The sequence below is a fragment of the Monodon monoceros genome, unplaced genomic scaffold, assembly GCF_005190385.1.
Source record: "Monodon monoceros isolate NGI ecotype Baffin Bay Population unplaced genomic scaffold, NGI_Narwhal_1 Super_Scaffold_6, whole genome shotgun sequence".
Classification (NCBI taxonomy): Eukaryota; Metazoa; Chordata; class Mammalia; order Artiodactyla; family Monodontidae; genus Monodon; species Monodon monoceros.
Window position 1 is genome coordinate 8,181,689 of NW_021703783.1, and position 27,850 is coordinate 8,209,538.

Genomic DNA, 27,850 nt, shown 5'->3' on the forward strand with positions numbered 1-27,850 from the left:
CAGTGGTCGACTCTGGGCCAGTGGTCAAGTCTGACAGGCCAGTGGTCGACTCTGGGCCAGTGGTCGACTCTGGGTCAGTGGTCGACTCTGGGCCAGTGGTCAAGTCTGACAGGTCAGTGGTCGACTCTGGGCCAGTGGTCAAGTCTGACAGGCCAGTGGTCAACTCTAGGCCAGTGGTCAACTCTAGGCCAGTGGTCCACTGTAGGCCAGTGGTCAAATCTAGGCCAGTAGTCGACTCTGGGTCAGTGGTTGACTCCAGGTCAATGGTTGACTCTAAGTCAGTGATGAATTCTAGAGGAACCAAAAAGAAAAAAAAAACTGTTCAAGTACTTTCTTGTGAGAATGTTTCCACCATCTCCACAGCCCTCCATTCCCAGCTAGATCTTTTTCCAGGGAAAACATGGAACAGAAAAGGGGATATTGAATCAAACTGGTCTCCCCACAAGTTTCTCTTCTGCCAAGTGCTAGAATGTCCAGAAGACTAACTGCCACCTAGGAATATGCTCACTGCCCCTACTCCACCCTCCTTTGAGGGGTCGGGTTAGGAAGGAGCATTTGATATTGTGCCTCTAAATGTGAATCAGTCAGACTGCAGTGGAATAAAATTTCAAAAACTCCGCTATATAATTCTTTCAGTTTCCTGAAAACTAAAAATGTAAGTGGGGGAAAGGAGCAAGGAAAACGGCTATTTCCAAGGTGCATAAGCAAGAATGAAATGGACTCTAAAATGGGGACTCCTACCATTTTCATTTAATGGGCTACATCTAGCTCTTCAATTTCCAGTCTGTCCCAGAGAATGCACAATCCAGACATTTTGGGTCTTGTGAACCATAAAAGCATCATAACCATGAAGGCCTGATGAGCCTATCACCTGGGTCTGCTTGGGCTGCAGTGAAAGACCTACAGTCCTCATGGCTGCCTCGTCCAGCAGGTTGTGGGCACCCTGCCAATGAGGTCAAAATCATTAGCTCTCTAATTTAGTCATTTGCTTTGTCATTCATTCATATGCAGTAAAGAACCCAAACCCAGCAGCGGATAAATTGAGAGCTACCAGAGGGAGAGCTGGGAGGAAGTGGAGGGTAAAGTCACCATTTTAGTGCAAGTGAATGAATACCCCTCCTCTTGAGAAACGGATCTGAGTTCAGGAAGGACTAGAAGAGAAAGAGCCTTGGGGGGAAAGCAGCCTTCTTCTGGTTCAGGAGACAGGGATTCCTTCCTCTCTCAATATGACTCACAAGTTTCCGCTCCAGACCCACTGATTCCCACTGCATGTAACCCAGCCAGCGGCTAAAGCACTTTGAATCTTACTCTCCAGTAAAGTTAGAGTACACCCAAGGGCTTTTTAACCTGAATCAAATAGAGTGAAGCCTCTTTAGCACCTGGTAGTTAAGGGGACCACAGGGAAACCTCAAGAGCCCTCTCATCACCAACCCTAATTCCATTTGACCCAGCCTGACTACCTGCATGAGGTGGATTCAAAACACAACCTTAATCTTAGTCAAGCCACTCAACTTGCCCAAGGCCTCATAGCTCTCTCTCTCTCTCTCTCTCTCTCTCTCACACACACACACACACACACACACACACACATATACACACACATGCACGCGCGGTGAATGGACTTTAGCCCTCTTCTCCAGAAGACCTCCCAACGTGCACTCACCCTGAAGCAGTGCGGGGTAAGTCACCGCCAGGGCAAAGCAGGCGGAGAGGAGCAGTGCCTTCCAGAGCATGATGCCGATGCCAGGGCGGGGAGCGCGGCAGGCTAGTGGAGGTGGGGAGGCCCCAAGGTGCTGGACCGCAGCTCTGCTGGGCATTTATTACAACCTCAGGCCCAGGTCCCAGAGGAGGCCTTCCTAGGGGGTTGGGAAGAAAACAGCCTCGCCCACAAGCGATGGGACTGCCCTGAAGCAAAGGAGGGGAAGGGGGGGGGCGAGGGGGGGGATGGGCGGGGGGGAGGGAGAGGAAGTAAGGAAGAGTTCGGAGGAAACCATCAGTGAGGTCCTTGGCGACGTTAGGGTCCTTTGCCCCATTACCACTAGGGGCAGGGCTTCTAGTTCCACCAGATCACAACACTGCCCTCCTGACCCAAGGCTGCAAGTTTGTCCTCTAGGCTGGAGCCAAATAATGCTTTACTGAGCCCCCGAAATGCCTCTGTGTGTCAGGGTGCGGGACTAAGAATAGTAGTGGGGTCTGCTGGCGACGCTGACGCTGAGGGAGAGCCCTAATGCGAACAGTCTTCTAACTCTAGCGGGTCCCTAGAAGAGAGTCGTCGATCAGAATAATAACTAGTGCAACTATTATAATAACAGAAATATCTAAAATTGTAAGATTTCACATGTGCCGCTATCTCATTGGATTCTCACCACAGTCCCATGCGGGAGTCGTGATTGTCCTCATTTTTCTGGTGAGGAGCCTAGAGGCTGAGAGACTCAATGACTCCGATTCACCCGAAGATACGCACGCTCCGCCGCGATGCCGCGAACACGCAGGACCTCTTGGCTGTGAGGACCTGGCTCCTGCGAATGACCTTCCCAGTCCGCCAGGGGGCGGCATGAAGCTGCGATGCGTCTTTGGCTGAGCACTGACTTACCCTCCCCGTAGACGCAAAGCAGGCCGAGAAAACACAAGGTTGTGGGGCTGGCTCACCTAAGTAGGCCTCAGAGCGCAGTGAAGTCACCACCGTTACCTGGACGGGAGGCCTTTACACATACCCACAACTCCCATCGCAGGGTCAAACCCCATGGGGCCTTTTGGTTTCAGTTTTCTTTACATAAAAGGTCACAGCTGATTCCTGCTCCTCAGAAACCACAGGGCTGACGATACCACTGAGGGAAACCTCTCAGTAATAGTAATAATAACAGCTAATATTTATCGGGTGCTTAACTATTGCCATAGGCATGTGTTACTTTAGCCTAACACCAAACCTCAGGCAATTTTATTCGCCTTTTCCAGATTAAGTAACCGTGCACAAAGAGGTTAAGGAACTTATGAAAGGTCACACAGTAAATGTTATAGAATCAGGAAGCAAACCTGTGGGCACTCTGATGCTGGGACCTCTGCTCTCAACCAACTCTACCGTTTGTGCCCCCGGCCCTGTTATCTCCCTGAGCTCATAGTTTTTTCCCGGGAAGTGTGGCAACTTTACAGTCTTCTCCTTAAAGGCAGAGGGAACACACGCACGCACACACACACACACACACATTTTGTTTTTCTGGAAACTAAATTTCCTTGGCAAGGCCTGTGCAATGAAGTGTAACCAAATACAATAGGAGCTTGGGAAGCAAGAAGCTCACAAAAAACTTGCAGGCAAATAACACCAGCAAACAATGAAAGATCAGACAATAATGCGGCAGGTCGCCAGCCAATGGATGAAGGGGAGATTTAACCTGCATCAGCCACAATATGAGAATATTTCCTACCCTAGAACACTGGAAGAATCGACTTCCCTATGTGCAAAGTAGAATCTCTGATCTCTTTGAGGAGAGCTGGACTTAGACCTTAGTACTGAGGGGACAGAAATGACCAACTTCCTCTAGAAGGTTTGTTTCACAACTCAACTACCTAAAAATATAGACACTGCTTTAGATGTTCTTCCAAAGATAATGGTACCTTTTTTGTGTGCCTCAGTTTCCCCCAGAGTCAGTGGACGAACAGCTTCTTGGTGACTATTACATTGAAATATGGGAGCAATTTGGTCCCTCTTCATGAAGACATGTTATTATTTCTCATCACTTGAATATAGTTAGGTCATTACCACAGCAGGTCCCAGAGAGGTCTCTGCTAAGGTGAGATCCAATAAAATTGTCAAGTTATAATTATAAGGTGTTATTTATTAATATGGGATTGTAGTTCTGTTTTACAGTATTAAAATATTTTGGCTTTCTTAACTTTTTCCATTGCTATCAAATTTTATAGAATTATATAATGTCAAGACTTGAAGGTATATTAAATTGTACTCAGCTCAATCAGATATCCAATGTCTTTTTTTAAAACATAAGAGTAATTTTTCCTTAAATAACATCCCTGGTAATGGGGAACTCACTACATTGAGGAGAATAGTTCATCTTTGGACAATTATTCCTTCCAATAGAGAAAATATGTCTTCCTGTAATTTCAACCTATTTGCCCCAGTTTTGTTCTGGGGAGCCGTATATATAAAATTAGGTCCTTTTCCCTCTCTTCAGATGTCAAAAGTGGCTATCATTTTACTTTCAAATTTCTTCACCATTCTAAAAAAAGTGTAAGTTTTTTCCTGTCTTATTCCCTCACATTTCTCCAAAACCTAGCAAAGTGTCTGGCACATCAGAGGTGATAAAAATATTTATTGATAAATTAATGATAGATGACTCCTGGTCCTTAGTCTCTGATCGCATTAGTCTATGGTCTTTTGAAAAGGAAACACTGTAATTGAAATAGATTATCACAGATTTGATCTCATTAGAGAAGGGGAAAAAAAACTATCACCATCCTTCCTTCTGGAAAATATGATTATATTAAATGGACTTGTGCATTAAATGCCAGATTAAGTGCTAAAAGGCAAGTCTGGCAGAAAGTGTGGAAAGTTTCCTGAAAGCACTAAAGAAATTAAAAAGCCTTTGCATCTACTTTCTCTAGAGTGAGATCAGTTTCCGGCAAGTGGGTTGAGCTGGGAGTGAGTGACATCCTGCAGATGTGTCTCTGTCCCTTACTAATTCCCACCCTCAACAGACAGAAGCCCTGAAGCACCTGGGAGCATGGAGCCAGGAATTTGACCCAGGGCAAGTGCTTCTTCCATTCTCCATTGCAAACCCCAACAGTCATGCTTCCCTTAGGGGGAGATTTCCAGAGAGCAAGACAAGTTTCTCCCTTGAGGAACAGGGCGCCCAGAGTGGCCACCTGGCCTTGCAGATTAGATACTGATAAGGGCTAGCCTAGTATTTTAGGGCCTAGTCAAGCATTTTTCCAGCATCTGGTCAGAGACCTAGCAATTACACTAAGTATCTTGAGCAATTCAAAAGAAATCTCAAAATTGATTCCGTCTTAAAGGTTATAACCATGGATAAGTTTATTTATTTTTATGTTTATATTACAAAGGCAGTTTATAACAGGATACTAAGAACTCTAATCCAGTGCCAGAGATACAAAAAAGTTATTTACTTAACCAGTGTTTACAGAGTGACTGAGAAATGCAATGACTAAAGCAGAAGAGGCACTAGACAAGAGGGCAAAATCGCAGACTCTGGGGTCCAGCATCCTGGACCATGTCCTGTATATCCTGGCTCTGCCAGTAATAATTAAGCAACCATGGGCAAGTTACTTAACTCATAGTACCTCAGTTTTTTCTTTACATAATGGACATAAAAATAGTTTTTACTTTGTTGGATTGCTGTAAGGGTTAAATTAATGTATTTGTGTCAAATGCCTCGAATAAGGAAAACCATAATAAAAATTAGCTATCATTATTATTAGGTGCTGAAGATGAAAAAGGCCCAGGTCTCCAAAGAGTTGATAATATTATTTTAGGGTGGGAACATAAAGGAACATCCCCCTGGAAAGTTTCATGGGGAAGATGGGACAGTTAGAGTAAGATTCACCTGAATTTAATAAACATATTTCTGGGTTTATAGAGAGAAAGAAGGTAAACGGAGGGACTCTAGGCAAAAGTAATGTGCATGAATAGTAATGTTCAAGGTGTCCCGTCATGTGAATTATAATCAATTTGGGAACATAGAGGAAAACTATGTTAATTGCTAGATTCTAAACCACTGAAGGCTGGAACCATCTTAATCAACTTTGCATTACCCACTCCTACAGAGTCTGTGATGGTTGCATAGCGATTGCCAAATAAATGATTATTCATCTGTATTGAACTGTAATATGGGGTAGGTGGGAAGGCATCATCAAATCCATCATTTCAGCAATAAAATAGTGGCTAAAAACTTGAGTTCTGGACTATGAATCCAGGTCCTTGTGAACACTTGGGCTTGCCCAAGTTACTTTATCCTTCAGAATGCAGGTGGTGATAGTAATCATTTCACAGGGTCATTATGAAAATTAAATGAGCTCATCCATGTAAACTTGTAACTAGCATATAATAAATGATCGATGATTGGCAGCTATCATTATTATAACTTGAAATGGACCTTGAAGAATAATTAAAACTGTAAGAGTGACTCTTCTCATTCAAGAGAACTTCCTGACTGGAGAACATAGGGAGAGTGTGGGAGGAAAGGGGGTGGAAGGAAAGAAGGTTGTGAAAAACAGTCTGAAATGACATTTGGGACCAAACCAAGGAACGCTTCAGAAGCTGAAGAGATGAGTCATTATTCTGCCAGCAGAAGTTCTGGTAGAGTCATGCTTTAGGAAGACTAACCAAACCTGCACAAGAAAGTAGGTCGGCTATGACACAGCACAAGCAAGAGCTACTTCAGATTGAGCAGAGTGGTGGCCCTAGGCATGAAAGGAAGGACGCAGATACTAAAGACATTACAAAGGTGAAATTAAAGGGACTTGGTGGCTGATTGGATTGGCGGGGATGGGCAAGTCATCCCCACCATAAGTTATGTATATGCTACCAAGAGTTGGCTTTAATTCCTCTAGAACATGAATTCCCAGAGCCAAAACGCCTATGCTAAAAATAAAAGGAGACAGAAGAGGAGGATGAAAAGTGTAAGTCCTGAGATTCAGCTGAGAGTCTTGCCTGGTGGTGAGTGAACAAGTAAGAAAACACACTGTGGTGTAGCAGTAATGGATCTCACTGGGTTAGAGTAAAGTTTTAGGGCCCATGTTTTCTCTGGGGCTAGTACACATCCTTATGGGAAATTCTGAGACTGACTACAGTGTCTTTATCTGTTAAATATTTTGCCTCAAGATTGGACCCTTTTAATTCACGGTGGGGGGGGGGTCCGTAGCTAATTGATAAGAAATAAAATAGTTATAACAATGAGATTTCACCTCAAACACATTAGGATTATCAGAAATACAAACAGACAAAATAATGAGTGTTGGCAAGGATGTGGAGAAATTGGAACTCTTATGCACTGTCGTGGGAATGTAAAAGGGTGCAGCCATAATAGAAACAGTATGGCAGGTCCTCAAAATATTAAAAATATAATTGCCTTATGAACCAGCAATCCCATTTCTGGGTGTATATCCAAAAGAATTCAAAGCAGGATCTCAAAGAGACATTTGCATACCCATGTTCATAGCAGTATTATTCACAGTAGGTAAGAGGTTGAGGCAAACGTCCAGCAATAGATGAATGGATAAAGAAAATGTGGTTTACAAATACAACAGAATATTATTCAGCCTTAAAAAAGGAAGGAAATCCTGTCACATGCTAGGTCACATGGATGAACAAGCAAGGTCATATGGATGAACCTTGACGATATTATGCAAAATGAAATAAGCCAGTGACAAAAAGGCCAATACGGAATGATTCCACTTACATGAGGTACCTAAAGTAGCCAAACTCAGAGGAACAAAGTAAAATGGTAGTTGACAGGGGCTGGGAATAGGGAGGAATGGGAATTGTTGTCCAGTGGATATAGGGTTTCAGTTTTGCAACATGAAAAACTTCTAGAGATCTGTTGCACGATAATGTGAATATACTTAACACTATTGAACTGTACACTTAACAGTTAAGTGACAAATTGTATGTTGTGAGTTTTTTACTGCAATTAAAATTTCTAAAAATAGTTATGTTAATAACGGCTAAATGACAATGATCATGTATCAGACACAATTCAAACTATTTTCCAAACTCTAGGTACTTTACAAATATCATTTTAATCCTTATAACAATCCTAAATTATTATCACTGCATCCAGTCTACAGATGAGGAAACTGTGGCTCAAAGAATTTAAGCTTGCGCAAAGTCACAAAGCTAGTAAGAGCTTGAAGCAGTATTCAATCCAAGCAGTGTGGCTCAGAGTCAATTTCCATCTTTTCTCTATACAAGCTCATCTCTACTCATCATCTAAGTGTCAAGGGTAATTACTCATTACTCTGTTAGTTCAGGATTAATTCCTTCCTTACATCTCTGCCCCAACTATATTGAAAGGTTCAGACAGCAGGGGCCAGGCTTATACAACTTTACGACATGTTCCCTAATAGTACCTAGCTAGGCGCTTTGCCCATTATTGTTGGACCAAATGAGCTCAGACATTTTAACAGATATTGAAGCTTAGCGGAATCCCATCCATGTAAGATTTGAACCAGGAGATTTCATCCAGGCTCCTCACTGACCCAGTTCTAAATAGATGCTTCCTAGTAGATACATGTATATGTGTAACTGAATCACTCTGCTGTACACCTGAAACTCACACAACATTGTTATACAACCATGCGCCAATATAAAAATTTTTTTAATGTTTTTTAAATAAATACATAGCTGCTTCTTTCCTGACAGCAGATTGAGGTAGGTACCCCTGTGAGAGGCTGGAGAAGGTAAATGAAAGAACTTCAATTTCCCCAAGCACATTTTGAGTTACATAGGGAAAAAGCAGGAAAAAGTTTGAGTGTCTTTTGCTGACCTCTCCAAGAGATTTAATAGAAATGCACCATGGAATTTTATTCACCACTCTTTTCCTTACAAATGAGCCTCCTCTTAACCACCCCAGCACGCATTTAGGTAAAGCAGAATGAAGGGTAAAGGGTGGATAAAGAATGAAAGGGCCCATTATTAGATGTGATAAATGCTGAAGGCAATCTGAAACAAAGTCACCTCATCTTCTATATACAAATTTTCTTTTCTCTTTATTTTTTTTAAAGAAGATGTTGGGGGTAGGAGTTTATTAATTATTTATTTTTGCTGTGTTGGGTCTTCGTTTCTGTGTGAGGGCTTTCTCTAGTTGTGGCAAGCGGGGGCCACTCTTCATCGCGGTGCGTCGGCCTGTCACTATCGCGGCCTCTCTTGTTGCGGAGCATGGGCTCCAGACGCGCAGGCTCAGTAGTTGTGGCTCACGGGCCTAGTTGCTCTGTGGCATGTGGGATCTTCCTGGACCGGGGCTCGAACCCGTGTCCCCTGAATCGGCAGGCAGATTCTCAACCACTGCGCCACCAGGGAAGCCCTCTTTTCTCTTTTGATCCCTGGAATTTCCTCCAAGCAGTACTGCCTCCTACCCTTTCCCTTTGAAAAGCACATTAAGAGACTCTTAAGAACATGAGGCTCACTGCTCTGTCAGGAAGAGTCTGAACTGATGGCTCCTCCCAACAGTGCTACAGTCCCATTGGCCACCTAACCTATCCCCCACTCCTCCCTTAGAGAATCACACCACCACCATTCCACCGTCCCTACCACCACCACTCCACCATCCCTACCACCACCACTCCACCATCCCTACCATTGCCCAGACAATTCTGTTGAACCAACATTTAATTGAGCGAATATTAAGTGCCAGAAAATGTCCTGGGTGCACAGAGTTTAAAGGACCTTGTCTCCAAGAATCACACAGCCTAGTGGGGGGTGGAAAGGTTATAGAATATAATCTCAAAAAAATTACTTCTCAGCACTTGTTTTTTTTAAGTCCTTTTAAAGTTTTTTATTTTTGTAATTAACGTATTTATTCAATGAACTTATGGTTACCGGGGGGAGGGAGGAGGGGGATAGATTGGTAGTTTGGGATTGACATGTACACACTGCTATATTTAAAATAGATAACCAACAAGGACCTACTGTAAAAAAAAAAAAAAAAAAAGATAACTATGAGGGATGTAATGTACATGATAAATATAATTAACACTGCTGCATGTTATATACGAAAATTGTGTAGGGAGTAAATCCTAAGAGTTCTCATCATGAGGAAAAAACATCTCCTTTCTAATTTCTTTAATTTTGTATCTATATAAGATGATGGATGTCCACTAAACTTATTGTGGTAATCATAAGTGAAGTCAGATCATTGTGCTGTACACCTTAAACTTATACAGTGCTATATGTCAATTATATCTCAATAAAATTAGAAGAAAAAATTAAAATATTCAAATAAAAATGAACACAGTACATGATAAAAATTTCAAACAATTCTTAAAAGTATAAAATTGAAAAGGAAAAGTACCTCTGCTTCCTAACCCTGACCCATGATTAACATTTTCTTCTGTATATTTCTTGAAAAAAAAATTTATGCATTATTCTTGCTGCTCAATACTCAAGGAGGATTATAGTCCATTCACTTTATGAGATATTCTAAATTTTATTCTTGGATTCACACATTTAACATGTATTTGATTCTTACTTTATTCCAGGCACTGCTTAGTTGTTTTTTTTTTAATAGAGTGAAAGATCCTTTAAATTCTATAGTGCTTTACAATTTTCAAAAGTTTCACACACATGATTTCATATAATCCCATAATAACCCTTTTTCCCCCCGTCTACCCCTGTATTGTCCCTCTCCTCTTCCCTCTCTCCACTGGTAACCACTAGTTTGTTCTCTACACCTTCGAGTCTACTTCTTTTCTGTTATATTCACTAGTTTATTGTATTTTTTAGATGCCACATCTAAGTGACATCATACAGTATATGTCTTTCTTTGTCTGACTTATTTCACTTAGCATAATGCCCTCCAAGTCCATCTGTGTTACTGCAAATGGCAAAATTTCATTCTTTTTTATGGCTGAGTAGTATTCCACTTTATAAACATATACCACGACTTCTTTATCCATTTATCTGTTGCTTCTGTATCTTGGCAATTGTAAATAATGCTGCTATGAACATTGGAGTGCATGTATCTTTTCGAATTAGTGTTTTTGTTTCTTTCGGATATATACCCAGCAGTGGAATTGCTGTATCTTATGGTAGTTCTATTTTCAGTTTTTTGAGAAACCTCCATGCTGTTTTCCATAGTGGCTACATCAATTTACATTCCCACCAACAGTGTGGGAGGGTTCCCTTTTCTCCTTAGCTCCAGTTTTAAGCATTTGAGCAAATTTTCTGATTAACAACCCAGCACCCTCCCTACTTTAATGCCCCCTAGAGTTCATTCATTTAATTAATACTGATGAATCATCTGTTCTTTGCAAAATTCTTTACTATCCCAAGGGCTCAAAGCTATGGATACAAATAAATGAAGTAAAATATGTAATATGACAAGAGCCCTAAGAGAAGTACAGGGTATTCTGGTGATCCGGAGGAGACAGAGATTACACTCAGCTAATGATGACTCATTAAGTCAACAGCTGTTGAGCAACTCAGTGTGTCCAGAACTATGCTAGACACTAGTGCCATAAAGACCGTCCCTGACTCTGAAGGTATTCGTGGCTAATAGTTCAGAAAGCCTTCATGAAGGATGTTACATTTTAACTGGATCTTAAAAGATGGATAAGATCTCATCAGGGGAAATGATGGGTAAAACAGGAAGGATTATCAGGAAGAAGTAATAATCCAGGTAAATACACATAGCGGCAGAGATAGGAGAGTAGAGGACCCATTCAGATAGCAGCAATTAGTCTAATTTGTCTTAAAGGGATGTTGCAGAAAACATAGGAATTTGAGACCATGGAATGGAATGCCTACCTTGGAATAGTAGACCAAAGAGATCTGACTCACTGATAGATAACAGACTGTTACTGAAGGCTTTTTAGTAGATTAAGCTGATGCAACTCATATTATATGAAGACAGGCAGTGAAAAACAATGTAAAGGAAAGATGAGAAGAGGGGCATCACAATAGCACAGGCAAGACATTGAGTAGCAAGAATACTATATGATCAGCAAGTTATGTTTCCATGGACGATGTGAGAAGTGAGGGTCCAGGGAGGGGAAAAGACGACTTCCAAGTTGTAAAGGGTGAATTATTCTAGTGACATACACAGGGGGTCAAACTAGGACCCAGTTTCTGAATGGTGTTAGGAGGAGAGGAGGTTGGTGAAGAGAGGATTTTCAGGTGGGGGCAAGATGAGTTTGGCTAGTGGATATTGTCTTGCTTTAAGAGAATCTTGATGGAAATATCCCATAAGCAGCAGAAAACATGATGCTGAAGTCCATGAGATTTTGGTTTATGATGGTGATTTTGCTTTATGCATAGAGATGTGTTATTTATTTGCGCTGAAGTGATGACTGTGACCAAACAGTAGATACGATTCCAAAACAGATGGGGAAAGAAAGGACTAGGAAGGAGCTTGGTCTAGGAAGTTCTTTTATTTAGGACAATGGAGGAAAAGCCAGCAAAGGAGACAAAGAGGCAGAAAACCAGAGTGTTACACGGGCACAGAAGACAAGGAAGGAGAGTATTTCAAGGAGATAGTAAACAGCATCAGATAGAGCCAAGGCAGGTCAAGAATAAAGGTGTTAAAAAAAAAAGTTATTATAAATAAAATTGCCTTACAATTTAAAAAAAAAGAATAAAAATTAAGGAAGTAAGCAGAGGAGCAAAAAGATCAAGAGAAAGTGAGGTGGGACTTTTCTGGGGGGGGAGCAGTTATTTTGGGGTTTAGGTAAAGTATTAAAAAACAAACCAACAAGCCCCAAAAGAAGTCATTTATGCTAATCCCCACGCCACCAGACTGAGAATTAGCTTCAGCTTTCCTAGAAATGGAATCTTAAACCAGTCAGTCAGGATTCTCCTGATCAGCACTAGTTAAGAAATGCGCCTTTAAGTCCCTTGCCGTCTCCTGAAGGAAAGCAACCTTGCCATGACCAACCTGCTTTTTTGCCCAGTATAACTCTTTTGTTCCTGCTTCCTTCTGCCTATAAAAAGCCTTTCATTTTGTACAGGTCCTCAGAGCTCTTTTCTATCTGCTAGATTGGATGCTGCCTGATTCATGAATTGTTGAATAAAGCCAATAAGATCTTTGAAATTCACTCGGTTGAATTTTGTTTTTTAACAGTTGACAAGAGCATAGGCAGAGGGAAAGGAGATAAAAGAAAGTTAAGAGAATGAAAGTGTTAGACTGTAAAAGTGTTGGGGTAAATGATGGCACGGAGTTGCAAAAAATATGTGTAATTACCTATTTTTACTTTGGTTTTCTCCCATTAAAGTAAGCAGCTTTTAGGAAAGGACCAAGAATTGTTCATGTTTGCACCCCAGACAGAGATTGCTTCTTACCCCGGATAGGCATTCTTCCCTTCTCTCGCAGAGTAATAAAATCCCTGATGCTTAACCGGGCATATGACAGCCCAACATGAAGACTGCACTTCCTGGAGAATGTAAGCAGAAGTAGTATTTGAAACCTCTAGGTTTTGTTCTTAAAGGGAAAGGCATATCCTTCACTTCTACTTTTCTCCTTTCTGCTGTATGGAATGTGGGTGTAGTGATGGTTCATCTTGAACCATCTGGATGAGGGCAACATCGTAGGGATGGCAGAGAAGATATAAAGGAAGGATCCTGCATTCTTCTCAAAGTTGCAGAACACAGCCATCTTACCAGGTCAGAGAAATAAACCTCTGTCCTGTTTAAAGCCCTGATAGTGTAGTGGGAGGTGGGATATCCTGTCAGAGCACCCCAAGTATCCCAAACTCATCTGCGTCCCAGCACATTGCATAGCTCCTATTAGCTGCTTCATAGAGATGCAAGGGAAGGAGGGGAAAGATGTCTAAGGAGACATTTTAGATGTTGGCAGGACTCTAGGAAGTGAAAGAAATTTTGCTTTAAGTGAGTCATGAACACACAGGTTTGGTTCCTTGTGTTTCCATTTCTTTGTACCAAATCAGGCTACGACAAAAATCTCCAATTTCATCTTGCTTCACTTTGCTATTAATTTAGTGAAAGGCTTTCTTATTGTAAGTGTAGTCTTAAATGAGGCAAGGATTTCCTTCTTTGATGAATAGCCTTTTGTTCTGAGATGCGTGAGGTTTATAAATGTTTCAAAAGGCTTTCAAATCCAAATTTACTCTGATACCAATTCTGAGAGATTGGCAGAATGCATATTAATATCTTTCTACAAGTGAACACCCAGCGTATTGTCGCCTCCATAAATAGTTAAATATTGAGTGCTAACCAAGGAGATAGCAATCCAAGATGGTAAGTGACTTGTTCAAGGTCACAGCTCTTTAGTGCAATGCCAAGAGGTAGAACCAAGACGTCTAGAATTCATCTAATCATAACAGACTTAGTGGACAGTAGCTTCTGAAGAACGTAAGCCATCTTGTCCAGAATAAGGTTTCTCTTGAAACACCAGGAAGTATCCAATTCCTCACTCTTTCTGTTTGAAACCCAAAATGTCTCATGATTGGCATTTATTTCACCATCAGTTACGGGGAAATAAATACAAGCACATTTTCCTAATTTATTTTATACCTAAGGTGGGAAATAGTGAAAGACAAGGAAAATTCTAACTCATTTCCAAGTAACTAAGATCAGTACTTTCTCAACTTATTCCAGTCTTTGCTTCCATGAAAAGCAGCCCTTCCCATCAGAGCAAACACCTTGTTCATCTTCATTCTCTGTCCGTACCTGGAAGCACTACCAAGAGCATGTAAGCCTGCGTGTTCTCTTGCTTGAAGCACCAAAACATATTTGACGGTTCAAGCAATAAAAATATCTTCTGAGAATTACAGCAAGAATCCATGGAATCTTAATCATGGGGAAAATTCTGGAAGGAGAGCCAGACAGGTATTTTGCCTTCCAGGCCCCTGTGACTTATGATTAAGGTGCCTCATCCGGATGGCCTCCCTCGTGTGGGCATTACTCAATATCAATGATAAGGAAAACTTGCTGTGTTTCCTCCAACCACCCTGGCCAGCAAAGAGCCCCACTATGCCCAGAGAAGTCAATTCCTTTTTTTTTTTTTATATCCTCAACCGTGTTCTTCATATGGTGGGAGATCAATAAAATAAATACTCATTGAATGAATAAGCGAATAAATGAAGAAACTGACCTTTGCAAACCAACTTTTTTTGTATTCTCTGTTCTCAGTTCAGTGGGCCATCCTATGACAGCCATTCTGTGTGATCTGTCAGTGGGTGCCCAAAATAAGAAAAGTGTGTGTAACACAAGCCCAAAGATCCAGGAAGCCAGAAAAAAAAAAGAGTCCAGGAAATTCGGAACTGTATCCTGCTTTTCCACGCAAGGAAATACAAGCGGGTGATCTGGATAGGGATGAGGAGCCTGGGATCAAGCAGAATTCTGACATCACGACTCAGGCTGCATTTTAGATGAAACCTGCAGGAATTTTGCCCTGCCTGCGCTTGCTGTTTGTAACTAGTGAGGGAAATTTACTGGAAAATGGAGCAGCATTGTGCCCCTGGGACTCTGGCTAGTGACTAAACATCCTGGGGGTCTGTTTACAGAGGTTGTTTTGTCTTAACCCTAGAAAAGCAACTTACCCTTTAATCAGCACGGATACTAATCTGAGCAGGCAGGATGTGTGTTCAAGCTTCCTAAATGCACCATGCATAGAAATCAGATGGGAAAACTACCCAGTTTCTGATCTGTGAATCAGTATTATATGGCGATACCAATAGCTCCTGCGTTTATACAAAATTTGACAAGTTACAGAACAGTTCCCACTCATCTTACTTGAGTATCACAACAGCCTTGTGCTGGGTGTTATTCCAGTTTTATTGAATATCTTCAGGACTTGACACTGGTTCTTCAGAGGCAAGAAAAAAGGGTCGATCCATGCTTCCTTTTAAGGAAGAGATCTTGGCTCCTTTGTCTCAACTGATGCCAACTTCATGCCCTAAAAAACAGCAACCAAAACCTAAATAACAGGGAGTGAAAAGGAAAGTTCTTGCAGTCCTGATAAAGGCAACTATCCAGGCCATCCAACCTTAATTTTTATAATTACTACATGAAACCAAACCATCCTGCAGTTGTAGTGGGCTGCCCACCTGTGAAACTTCACTGACCCGGAGGGTTTTAGAACAGAAATAAACTCAGCGATTTATGGCCCAATGCCTTCATTTTACTGAGGAGGAAGTGGAGGTTCAGAAAGATTAGATAAGATTGTCTGGCTTCCAGTTGCAACACCGCCTCTTGGCAAATTCCTTAACATATCTATACCTCAGTTTTCCCATATGTAATATGGGAATAACAATACCTATCTCATGGGGTTGTGTGAGAATTAGGATAGTGCCTATACTTAGTAAGTACTAAAAAAATACTGTAGCCAGTACTACAATCACATCATCTACCAAGTGCACATAGAAAAGTTGGGACTAAAATCTGACTCTAAATCCAGTGTTCTTCCTACCACAGGACATTATCTAATTCTGTGGGGAGAGTTCTTCTGCCCCCTTTGAGGTGCCAAAGGCATTAAAAGTAAATTCTTGTTTTCCACATCTAAATGCATAGTAGAAACTGGATTCAGAGAAAATGGATTCAGAGGCAACGGGCATCTAAGAAATTTGGTATTAGATAGATATCCACCATCACCTCAAAGAAAGGCACAACTAGTTATCTGGAATCTGTATTTGGATGGAGAGTTTCAGACAAACAAGCTACAGAAAAATAAAACACGGTAACTTCAGTAATAGGGTCAAAGAGTATATAATTCTCCCTCCTCATTTCTAGTGGCTGATTTCCCATTGTCCTTTGTGTGAAGAAGAAGTGGGAGGGAGTATTTTTTAAAAATTAGAAAGTCTGGGCTTCCCTGGTGGTGCAGTGGTTGAGAGTCCGCCTGCCGATGCAGGGGACACGGGTTCGTGCCCCGGTCTGGGAAGATTCCACATATCGCGGAGCGGCTGGGCCCGTGAGCCATGGCCACTGAGCCTGCGCGTCCGGAGCCTGTGCTCCGCAACGGGAGAGGCCACGACAGAGAGGCCCGCGTACCGCAAAAAAAAAAAAAAAATTAGAAAGTCTGATATTCAAGAGTTATCACAGACCAAAAAAATAAATAAATAAACTTACCCATGGGTTAGAGGGAAGGGAGAGAGGTACAGGCAGAGCCCAGAGGGGTTTTAAGGCAAGGAAACCACTCTCTATTACACTGTAATGGTAGACATGTGTCATTATAAATTTGTCCAAATCCACAGAATGTACAACACCAAGAGTGAACTCGAACTGTGGACTTTGGATGATGGTGTGTCAATGTAGGTTCATCAGTTATAACAAATGTACTTCTCTGGTAGGAGGTGTTGATCACAGGGCAGGCTATGCATATGCAGGAGTAGGGGGTTATGGGAAATTCTGTACCTTTTGCTCAATATTGCTATGAACCTAAAACTGCTTTAAACAATAAAGTCTATTTACAGAGAAAGACAGATACTGTATGATATCACTCATAGGGGGCATCTAAAAAAACAACAAACTAGTGCATATAACAAAAAAGATGCAGACTCGCAGGTGTAGAGGACAAACTAGTGGTTACCAGTGGGGAGAGGATGTGGGGAGAGGCAACACAGGAGTAAGGGGGGAAAAAGCGTTATTATGGCCTTATATGAAATCATGTGTGTGAAACTTTTGAAAATTGTAAAGCACTATAGCATTTAAAGAATGTTTCATTCAATAGAAATTTTAAAAAAATTTTTAAAAATAAAGTCTATTTAAATAAATAAGCAAACTTCTTGTCGAAGTACAGAACAGGCTGATTCCATCCCAAGGTCAAATGTGCCTGGAATAACACATGTAGCAAGATACAGTTGTTTCACTTCAAGGGAGCCAGAGCAGTTAGACCCATTACTAGAGAGAGCTCATCAGAGGGGAAACCAGTCACGGCACTCCAGAAATAACTCTGCTACAGACGCAAGTGGAATAGAGTCACAGAATGTTAGACTATAAGAACCTAGAGAAGAAGGTCTGTCTAAATCCTCTTTCTGTTCCCCAGAGCCTAGCCATAGGCCTGCAACAGAGTAGGTTTTCGAAGCTTGAGAAAGAACAGGGAGAAACTCTCTGGGACAGAATATTCATGAGATTAATGTTGGTGTGATCATAAGACCCCATTTGTCCACTGTTACACTGGGGTCCCCTATGACTAGATGGTCCAAGAGAGTGAAATCAGATTCTGGAGCGTGCGGATCACATCTTCACTTTAACAGATCCCAGTCACCCCCACCTGGCCCATGAAGTGCAGGGCCTCGGTTTCCATAGTGCTGGCAGAGGAGCCCTTCCCCGCATCCTGGGACTACAAGAGGTAGCAGGATAAAGGTCAAATTTCCACCTGTCCTCTGATACTCTCCTAAAGAGCAGAGTATCACAAGGCCAGGGCCCCAAGGGCACAATGCTGCTGCTGTAATCCCACTAAAGCCCATAAAGGACATCTTAAAATCTTACTGGAAGTAGAGGAAGAGCCCTAGACTCCTAAAACAGTATTCAAAAGACGAATTTACTTGTAAGTTTTTTTATTGTTATTTTTTCCACCTCCTTATCCATTGGATTCCCAAGCTGGCTGTTGGTTGTACTCCCAGTTATACGCTATCAGGATTGCCTTTCCAACTGTATTCCTCACTGGAGTTAGCTTGAGGCTGTTCTGACTGTTTCTCTTTGGATTTCTCAGTGGGTTCTTTCCTGGATTCTTCGCTAAATGGTTCAAATGACTCTTCAATGAATTCCTAACTGAAATCCTGTTCCCAAACGTCACTGAATTCTCCACCAGTGTGTCTCAATCTGTGGGCATTGTTTCATGCAGAAGACATTAAATAAAAGGCAGTTGAGCAAATACAAGCAAGAGACCGAACGTTTCAGCAAAGTCTACGGTAAGTCTCGCTCCCACTTCCCTCACTCTGAGACAGGAGCAGAGGGCACGTCCGTGGCTCTCCACCGTCTGGAAATGCTCTCTGCGCTGTCCAGTACCTTAGCCATTAGTCACAGGTGGCTATTGAGTGCTTGCATTTTTAATTTTATTTAATTTTAATTATTTTAATTTATATAGTTATCTACTGCTCGCAGCTACCATACAGGACAGTACAGCCTTTGCTGCATTGCTTGTGTGACAGAGAGACTTAATTCTTCTCAGCTAAGGAACTGATGCCTTTTCCCTGCTACTTGTCCAGTCCAATTTCCCTTGTCAGGAATGAGAATTTCCTCAGAAAAAAAAATTGGAAATAACTGAGAGGTTTGGACTTCACTAGCACAAACACACTCTGAATCACTCCCATAAAACCATTCTTATGGTCCTGCTCTATCCACTGACCAACCTGATTGCCATTGTCCAAATTTGTCCTTATTATTGTTGATATTAAAAAGAACACTGTGGAAGTGCTCATGCCTAGTACTGGAAAAGAACATTTAACTTTGTTCTGTTTCCAGATACTCTCACCTTGCCATCTCATTTAGACGAACTACCATTCATTAAAAATTATTAAGAGTGGCAGAGGGGCTTCCCTGGTGGCGTAGTGGTTGGGAGTCCGCCTGCCGATGCAGGGGACACAGGTTTGTGCCCCGGTCTGGGAAGATCCCACATGCCACAGGGCGGCTGGGCCCGTGAGCCATGGCCGCTGAGCCTGTGCGTCCGGAGCCTGTGCTCCGCAACGGGAGAGGCCACAACAGTGAGAGGCCTGCGTACCACAAAAAAAAAAAAAAAAAAAAGAGTGGCAGAGGAGGGACGCAAGTGAGATGTCCGAGGAAACTCAAGAAGGATGGGCGAGGCTCGTTAGTAAAATTCCCACAACAGCTTTACCTACATCACAGCCGGCTCCGGCTCTAAGCTCTCCTTCACCTTCCAAGGCCAAAAGCCAGAGACTTTCACACGCAAGAGTCAGGAACTCACCAACAACCAGAGTGAATTTAGGACTTGGACTCCAGCCCTGATTTTACCACTTACTAACTATGACCCTAAACTCATTTCCGCGGAGGAAAAGAAGCCTCATGGTACTGTCCCCCTTAAGAACTGTTATGCTGATCTCTAGAAAAAAAGATGCAAATGTTACTTTTCATTATTATTATTTTTCAGGGCTCCAAACAGCCTTAGTTTGGAAGGCAAAAAAATCCTCACAGCTTCCCCTACTGCAGCTTTGATGACAGATTCAACGGTAATGTTTTTTACCCCGCTCTCTTCTTCCAAGACTTTTTCTTTGTAACTCACCCAGCGTGGTCCTAGCAGGCTTTGTTTAATGAGTCTGTGTCTAATACATTACAGATGCTCAAAAAACATTTCTTATAGGAATGAAATAATTAACGGGGTAGGAAACAAATCAAAATTTGAGCCAGACCCAGGTGAGGTGGGATTCGTGGAGATTTCCTTACGGCCAGTGAGAAAGCTAGCAACCAGGAAACTGGGCTGTGCCCGGGATTTCCTGTAAACTCGATTCAAATACTTTGGAAATAAATACCAAGTGTTACTGAAATGTTTAAAGTTGGTAGTAAGCTGACTAGCAGCAGAGGGAACAGTGAGTGAGAAGGCAGAGTTTGCAGGGCCCAGAGGAGCTGAGTTACTTGGGGTTGGCACTAGACTCCCTTGGAGCAGAAGCAGGCATAAGACCGCCAAGGTCGCCCTCCTCATGGTGGGTCTCCGGTGGGGAAAAAACGTATTGGGAAACAAAGCAGGGAAGTACCCAGATGTCAGCTGTGCTAAGGCAAGGCAAAACCCAGGCCCGGGCCATTCCCCCACTTTCCAGTCTCCTTATGGTAGAAAGAGAATTGATAGACGATCCACTAAAATTCATTGGGCCAGTCACCAGGGGCTGAGTGAGTGGGAGTCATTGGATATAAGGGACCAAATCAAAGATTTCAAAGCAAGTCAAGGAAAAAGTGTTGACTGAAAGAAAAACATACAACCTAAAAGTTGCAAGCTGAGTTTTATTCAAGGATCTTCCTGAGGACTATAGCCCAGAAGACAGCCTCTCAGATAGCTCTGAGGAACTGCTCCGAAGAGGAAAGGAAGGAGCCAGGATATATATGAATTTTTCGCTGGGGAAAAAAAACAAACAAACTTGTAATTGAGCATCAAAAGAGTACTGCTGATCACAAAGAACAGACATCTCAAGTTAATGATATTAGTGCTTTTCTATGTATGAGAAGATGCAAGAATCTTGGGGTCATTGAAATTTTTCCGTAGAGATGCGTCCTAACTATCACAGGCCAGTATATCCAAAGAAGAGAATGCTTCCTGTTTTTTTCCACCCTGAATTCCCCTCAGGGTGCGTTATCCTGAGGGACTGCAGGACTGGCTGATGGATTGATCCTTATAGAACTGGAATGGCCAGCAACATTCCATTCTTTACAAAAGGCAAAAGGGGAAAGTTATTAGAAACATTAAATGCAGTTGTCACTTTCAAGTAAAAATATATGCAATATGAAGTATCAACACCTACTGGGAATTGAGCAGAGATAACCAGTTTAGTAAATTAATGGGAGGATTTGTAAGAAAGCCTAGTATAAAGCATCAGAGATCAATCGAAATCATTATGACCGTGTCTTACTTGAAATAATCAGAATAAATAAAGCTAAAAGAACAAGGGAACTCGGAAAGAAAAAACCCACAGATATGGAAAAACATGAAATATATTCTGTAGCTGCAAAGTATACTCTGGAAACATGAGTGTTAGCAAAATCCAACTAGCTCTTTATGTTTTGGCTGTAAAATTAGTTTTCCTCCATTGAGGAAATAAATTGAGGGGTGGGGAAGGGGAAGATGAGAGGAAGATTGGAATTCAATAAAATCTATTAGAAGGAAAGGAGGAAGGTAAAAGGGAAAATCAGTGATAAGCCAGATCTCAGGGGCAAGATAAGAGGATGAAAAGAAGTTATCGAGTTTGAAGAAACTCAGAGAAGTAACAGGACAAAGGAAATCTTCACGTGTTCCTGTGCAACCCAGGCAGGATGAGGAAGCTAAGGCACAGAGAGGTTAAGTAACATCCAAAAACACAGAGCTAGTTAATGGCAATTTCAAGGGCTGGTGAAATATCCATAACAACTTTCTTGTGTATTGTTTTGATAACGATTTCAATCCAGTTGTTTATGACTTAAGTGAAGTGGTTTCAATCCCCTTGTTTATGGCAAAGACAAAAAAAAAAGAGGTGATTTTAGGAGTAAAGTTGTTTTGCTGTAAGAGTGAAGTAAGCTGTATCAGGTTGTCACCATCTCATCTGTTCTTGATAAGTGCTCAGGCTCAGCTGCTAAGGGGCTGCCCTGGAGGCTAATCAATAAAAACAGATGAAGCAACTAAGAGGAGGAGACATTTAGGCTATAAATACGCAGAGTTTGTGAGGACTACATGAGAGTTTCCATCTTGGCAAAGCTACCCTTTGCTGATCTAGTCTCCAAAGACCTTGGTGCTTTAGCTCCTGCCTTGGTGAAGGTGACCCTTTTACTGGCAGTGGCCAAAGCCATGCAGCAGCCTGAGAAGCTCACCTTGGCCACCAACACCCATGTGCCCTCGCTCTCTAGCAACTGCTCTAACAACATGGGACTTTTCACTTGAGTTTCACCACTGCTGGACACCAGCTTGTGGTCGGTTAAGCCAACTCTCCCGAAAACCAGCCTCATTAAAAAATGTACACCTCTTATGAATGCAGACTTTATTTCTGTCCCCTCCCTTTACCTGGGAACAATAGTGTAATTAATCTTATCACTTGTTAGGAGTATGTCATTTCTTTATTGGCTTATTGAGACGTTATCCTATATGCTCTAGGCTTGTGAAATTATTGTAATCCCTGCAGTGAACCTGTGCTCAATTAACTATTGGCAAAGACAATTTCAGTCTGAGCATAATTTACCGCTCCCCAAAACAAAACATATGTCAACAGATGGATTCATCAAAAGCTGATTCACAGCATATAAACAAGACCTGAGCCTAGCTCTCAACCTTCCAACAATTTTTCTTTACCCCAAATTCTTCCAGCCAGTACTAAGGGGTCTTAATGATGAACTTCCAAGAAAGAAAGAGAGAGAGAAGAAAAGCGTCACATAAACAAGCACACGACCCTGCTGATAAGAAGCAAGTCAGGGTCTTTGATCACTCTCCATCCTGTTTCCACAAATGCAGCAGAGAGCAAGAGCGAGGAAAAGGAAAAGGAAGTAGAAGAAATGTCAGAATTGCAGGCTTGTTCCAGGGTCCTGGGCCAGGAGCCTTCAGGAACATCACCTTCCTAAACCGAGCCAGGCTAGATGCTGCAATCTTCTTATTCGCTGAAAGTGAACTGAACAAACGTGTGGAATTTTAAAAAAAAAAAAAAAAAGAGGAGAAAGACTCCAGGAGAAGAGAATGTCAGGGTCAAGTGAGAACTCGGTGATTCCCTGAGAAAGCAACCGTGACTTAAAATGCATGCGACCTGAAACTGGAAAGCGCATTTAAATAGCAAGAGCTTCTGGATGTTGTCGGCCACATGCACCACACCTGAGTCATTAGGACAGCAGGCGTGGAATGGATGATGGAAAGCTGAGAAGATCAACCCCTGCTCCCACAGATTATACTGTTCACTGCGCATGCCCCAAGCCTCTTGGGAAAAATTGGTACCTCGTCATGGTTTTCACGGCCCAGGTCTCACCTGACAGGTCCTTGGCTCAGAGGCTCAGAACCCTCCACAAGGGCTCCAGGAGAGACTTGCAATCCTTCCTTTAGATTTTGCACAGCGACAGAGCACTCCCACCAGTTAAGGGAATCTGGGCAGTCAGAGTGGCCCTGGCCTCCTGTTCCACCTGCCTCACCTGTCCCCTCAGTCCACCTCTCCTCCTGTTCCTTCAGCTGCTCCACCCTGAGCCGAAGCACTCCCCATGGGGTTCCCAAGCCTCTCCTGGTGTAACCTGAGCCTGGGCTGCTCGCTTAGCACCTGCTGGTCACAAAGCCAGCTCCTGAGAGCAGCATGTAGCTCAGCCTTGGACCCTGGGCCTCACCTCCCCAGGTCCCACGTGCCCCCTTCCCTTTGTCTAAGGTCTAAACATCAGTCGAGTCTCAAGAAGCTGCTTCCAACTAGTCGAACCCAGAATCTGTTCTTCCTAGAGGCCCTGGGATTGGCATCATGAACTTGGCACTTAGCTTGTCATTTATCTTTTTTTATTGTTGTTATGTGTTTCTTTCTAAGACTAAATTCATAATCTCTATCAGGGAAGGGCCACACTATTACCCCTGTTCGTATGTCCAGGGCAATAAAGAATATGTTGATGATAATGAGGAGGGGGAGAAGGATGTGTTCCTTAGGGTTTCTGGGTACACTCCCACACCGCCATCTGAGTCAGGCAGTGTCCTCGGTACCAGAGAGGCAAGACTCTCCCCTTTATCGTCAATGAGCTTCTGATCAAAAGGGCAAGACTAATGTGTGGAAGAGGAGGGAAACACTTTAAGCAAGGACAGGCTAAGGTATGAGGTCCTGCATGGCCTTTCATTCATTTATTCAATAGAAAGCACCTGTGCATCGTAGCACAGGCCCTGTGATAAGCGTTGAGCACACAGTGGCGCATAAGACATGATCAACTAATTACTAGGGAGTGTACAGTCTAGAGGGGAAGAGAAGCAAGCAGGCAGCAAATTGCACTGCCGTTTGTTGAAGGGGGAGTGTGCACAAGGGACACCCTCTCGGATCTTGGAAGGATGCGAGGAAGGCATGACATCACGACAGCCCAAGGTTGAGTGTTGCCCTGTGAAGGGGGTGGGTGTTGTAGGGAGAAGCTCCTGGTACAAGAAAAAGAAGGAAATCCTTCTTTCTCAGTCTTTTTCCTAGAACTGTCATCTCTCCCATGCAGTTCAGGGATAAAATAGAATTTAAGTTCATGAAGGAATGGCAGAGAAGACAGAGAAAATAAAGAATTTTTAAATCGTGCTCTGAGGTTGCATTGGCAATACACCATCCTGATTTTAAAAGTCACATGGGCAACAACTATAATAGAATATTCTGTAATGGGGGCGGGGAGGGGAGGAGGGAAGCAAATGCAAAACTATATATACAGCTTGCCTGTAACTGAATAAAAAGAAAAAAGCAGGGCACAATAGACACCTATGAAAGGCTGTGAAGGAAATGCTACCAAATTACCTCTCGTGTGATTCTATGTGTATAATAAGATTTTGGATATTTCTCATTTATTTTAATAATAATTTCATTGAGTGAGCATGATTTCCTTTTATTATAAGGGGTAAATTATTTTTTAAAGAAAATATAAATGCTGCCATCCTTTTTACATGTTCTGACATGTATGTTAACTCATTTAACAAATGCATATTGAGTGTCAGACATTGTTCTAAGTATTAGTAGAACATGAAATAGGCTTAGTTCCTGACATCATGGTAAAGAGAGACATCAATAAATAAACAAGTAAATATAAATAAGCTGGATGAGATCAGTAGTGTGGAAAAAAAATCATCGAGGAAGGGTTACAGATAGTGCTGGTGTGGAAAAGTCTGGAGGAAGTTAGTGGCTCTGCTGTTTTACACGGGGCTCTGAGAAGGTCTCCCTGAGAAGGGCTTTTAACAAAGTGAGGGAGACAGCTATATGCTATCTGGAGAAAGAGTGTTCTGGGCTGCAGGAGCACTAAGTGCAAAGGCCCTGAGGTGACATGGAAACGGGCTTGGTTAATTTCACGCACTGTTGCCTGGTCTTCTCCCAATATAGTATGAGTAAAATTAAGAGCCACCAGAGAGAAATTTTCAGAACATAAATATATATACCAGACTTAATTTAGTCAGCAAATATTCATTGAGTGCCTGTAAGATACCAAGCACTGTTCTAGGTGTGAGGGACCAAGCAAAGTCCAAAACAAAGTTCCTGGCCGTAATGAAGCATAACCCTGTGGAGGAAGCAGCTGACAAGTTAAAGAAGTAAAATATATATACACTTCATACACCACACAGTACAAGTAGTAAGAAGGAAAGCAAGGCAGAAAATAGAGACAGGGCTGTGTGTTGGGTGAAGAGCCACAGACCTAGATGGATTCTGAAAGGGACATAGGCAAGTCAAAAAGATGAAGGGACACATAGCTAATTTTCCTATTCTGGAATTGGTGCTTCAATATGGCTTTATAGTCATAAATAAAGATCATAATTTCAAAACAGCGACAAATCAATTTAAGACCATGTTCTGTGTTATTCCCTCATTTTTCACAGAGCAACTGGCATGGACTTGAGGAGTGTCACTGCTTAAGTTTAGCTTAAGCAAAACAGAATTAAGGAATCAAGTCTGCTAGAATAACAGCTAACATCTGTTGAACACTTTACAGTGCCAATCACTGTTCCAAGGGCTAGATATATGTATATTTAATTTATATAAACAAAACATATTTATCTGCACAGCAGTTCTGTGAAGTGGATACTATTATTCCCAATGTATGAACACAATGAATGAACAAACTGAAAAGTTAAACTACTTGTTTCAGGCCGCACAGTTAGTGAGTGGCTGAGCCTGGAACACAAATCCATGGTACCTGCCATCCAGGGGCAAGTTTGAACCACTGGAACATACGTACTGCTCCCATGGCCAGAAAGGAAGCCCATACATAATGGATCTCCCAGTAAAATAGGGATGACTTAGAATCACACAGTGTTAGGTCTTGAAACTAACTCAGAAATCTTGTCACACATCCTGATCTTAGAGACCCAGAAGGAATGACCCAAACCCAGATGTCAAGTGTTCAAATTCCCAAGCTGTCCTTTCTTCAGTATAATGTGTTTGTGTTAGCTGTTGTTTGTGGCTGTATATCTAGATCTATAAATCACACCTTTGCTTAAAGAGCATTAATAAACAAAATTCCCAGCAGGGTGTGCCTGGCCTTTAGGACTTAGGAAGCCAGATTTCTGTAGAACGCACACTCATAAAGACGCATACGTGTTACTGCTCTAATCTGGCGGACTCTTCTGATACCGTGGATGGTGTCATTCCTCACGAAGATTCTGTCGTCCATGCCATTTGTGGCAGGAATCATCCCCATCTGACACTTTTTCCAAGTACAGATTTCCACTGGCTCATCACTAGCTCTTGCTGGTAACACATTCCTTGGTTTGGTAAATCTCCATACCGCTTCTGGTCAAAACGGTAATGACGAAACCATTAACATTGATAGTGCTCTACAGTTTGGTTCAGTAGGAACAAGTCCTACTTGACAAAATAATAGTCGTTCCTGAGGCTGGAAGCAGGGAAATACAACAATAAACACTGGTCATCATTTTTTTTCCCCCAACAAATATTTATCAGGCACTTACGTGCAAAATTAAGAAGAAAGTAATCTCTCCTCTTACCCTCTCCCATCCTCATTGGAGAGGAGAACTGGAAAGGGAAGAACATAGGACCCTAGGCCTCAATTTTGCAATCTAGTTTAGGAGGCAGATACCTTATCGAAGCAAGTAAATAAGGAAAAGAACCATGCTGAGAGTTTAGAAGGACAAGTGATTGAAATCAGGGATTGAGAAATTGGTATCGGAGACCATAGCATTTGGTATGAATGTTGGCGATTGGGAAATTAGAGTAGGGAAAGGACATTCTGAACCTGAAGCCCTGTTGCATCAGACGTTAATGTCAACCACTAAGAAAAGATAAGCAAGTAGCCTTTGGGTGGGAGGTGGTCCGCTGACGAGATGTTTTACCTGAAGGGATTCCACCGGAAGGATAAGAAGTCCTTATTCTTCCTTGAGGTCATAAGACAGGACTCCTTTATGTAATTGCTCCCATTTATAGAGAAAGGAAAAGTTCTGTTCTGGTTCTCCTGTCCACAGTAACGAAATGAGATTTCTTTTATCACCGCTGACTCCAGGTCCACCCCTCCCCCACTCCAGAATCCTCGCTCGTCGAGATCTTTCACTGAGCACCTAGTAATGCCTCCTAGGATGCTGAACAATGCTCAGAAAAAGATGAAAATTACACGAGTTCTCCCTGTCAGGATTTCAGAGACTCACGAAAGAGAGAGGCACATACAAAGAAATAATGGCACCTAAGATAAGACTAGCGAGAATGCAGGTCTGAATAAAATCCAAGGAGATAAGAGTGTAAAAGTTCAGGAACTGTGGCATTGGGGGAAGGAAGATCTTGAGAAGAGCCTGGCCTGAGACACCTCACAGGGCATTTGCCAGTAAGGGGTGGAATAAATGTTGAAGAGTGATGGAGAGAACACTTGAACCAGATTAAAGGCCAAGTG

The 27,850-nt window shown here is 42.3% G+C and overlaps 1 protein-coding gene across 3 annotated transcripts in view; it reads left to right on the plus strand.

Annotated features, from left to right (window-relative positions):
- Positions 1–27,850, plus strand: part of ETV6 (ETS variant 6) — a 415,605-nt gene that overhangs the window by 23,985 nt on the left and 363,770 nt on the right. For all 3 annotated transcript variants that reach the window (XM_029205490.1, XM_029205498.1, XM_029205491.1), the window contains exons 3-4: positions 18,354–18,552; positions 19,749–19,827. The gene's annotated coding sequence lies outside the window, so the exon portion shown is untranslated. The remainder of the gene's footprint in view (positions 1–18,353; positions 18,553–19,748; positions 19,828–27,850) is intronic.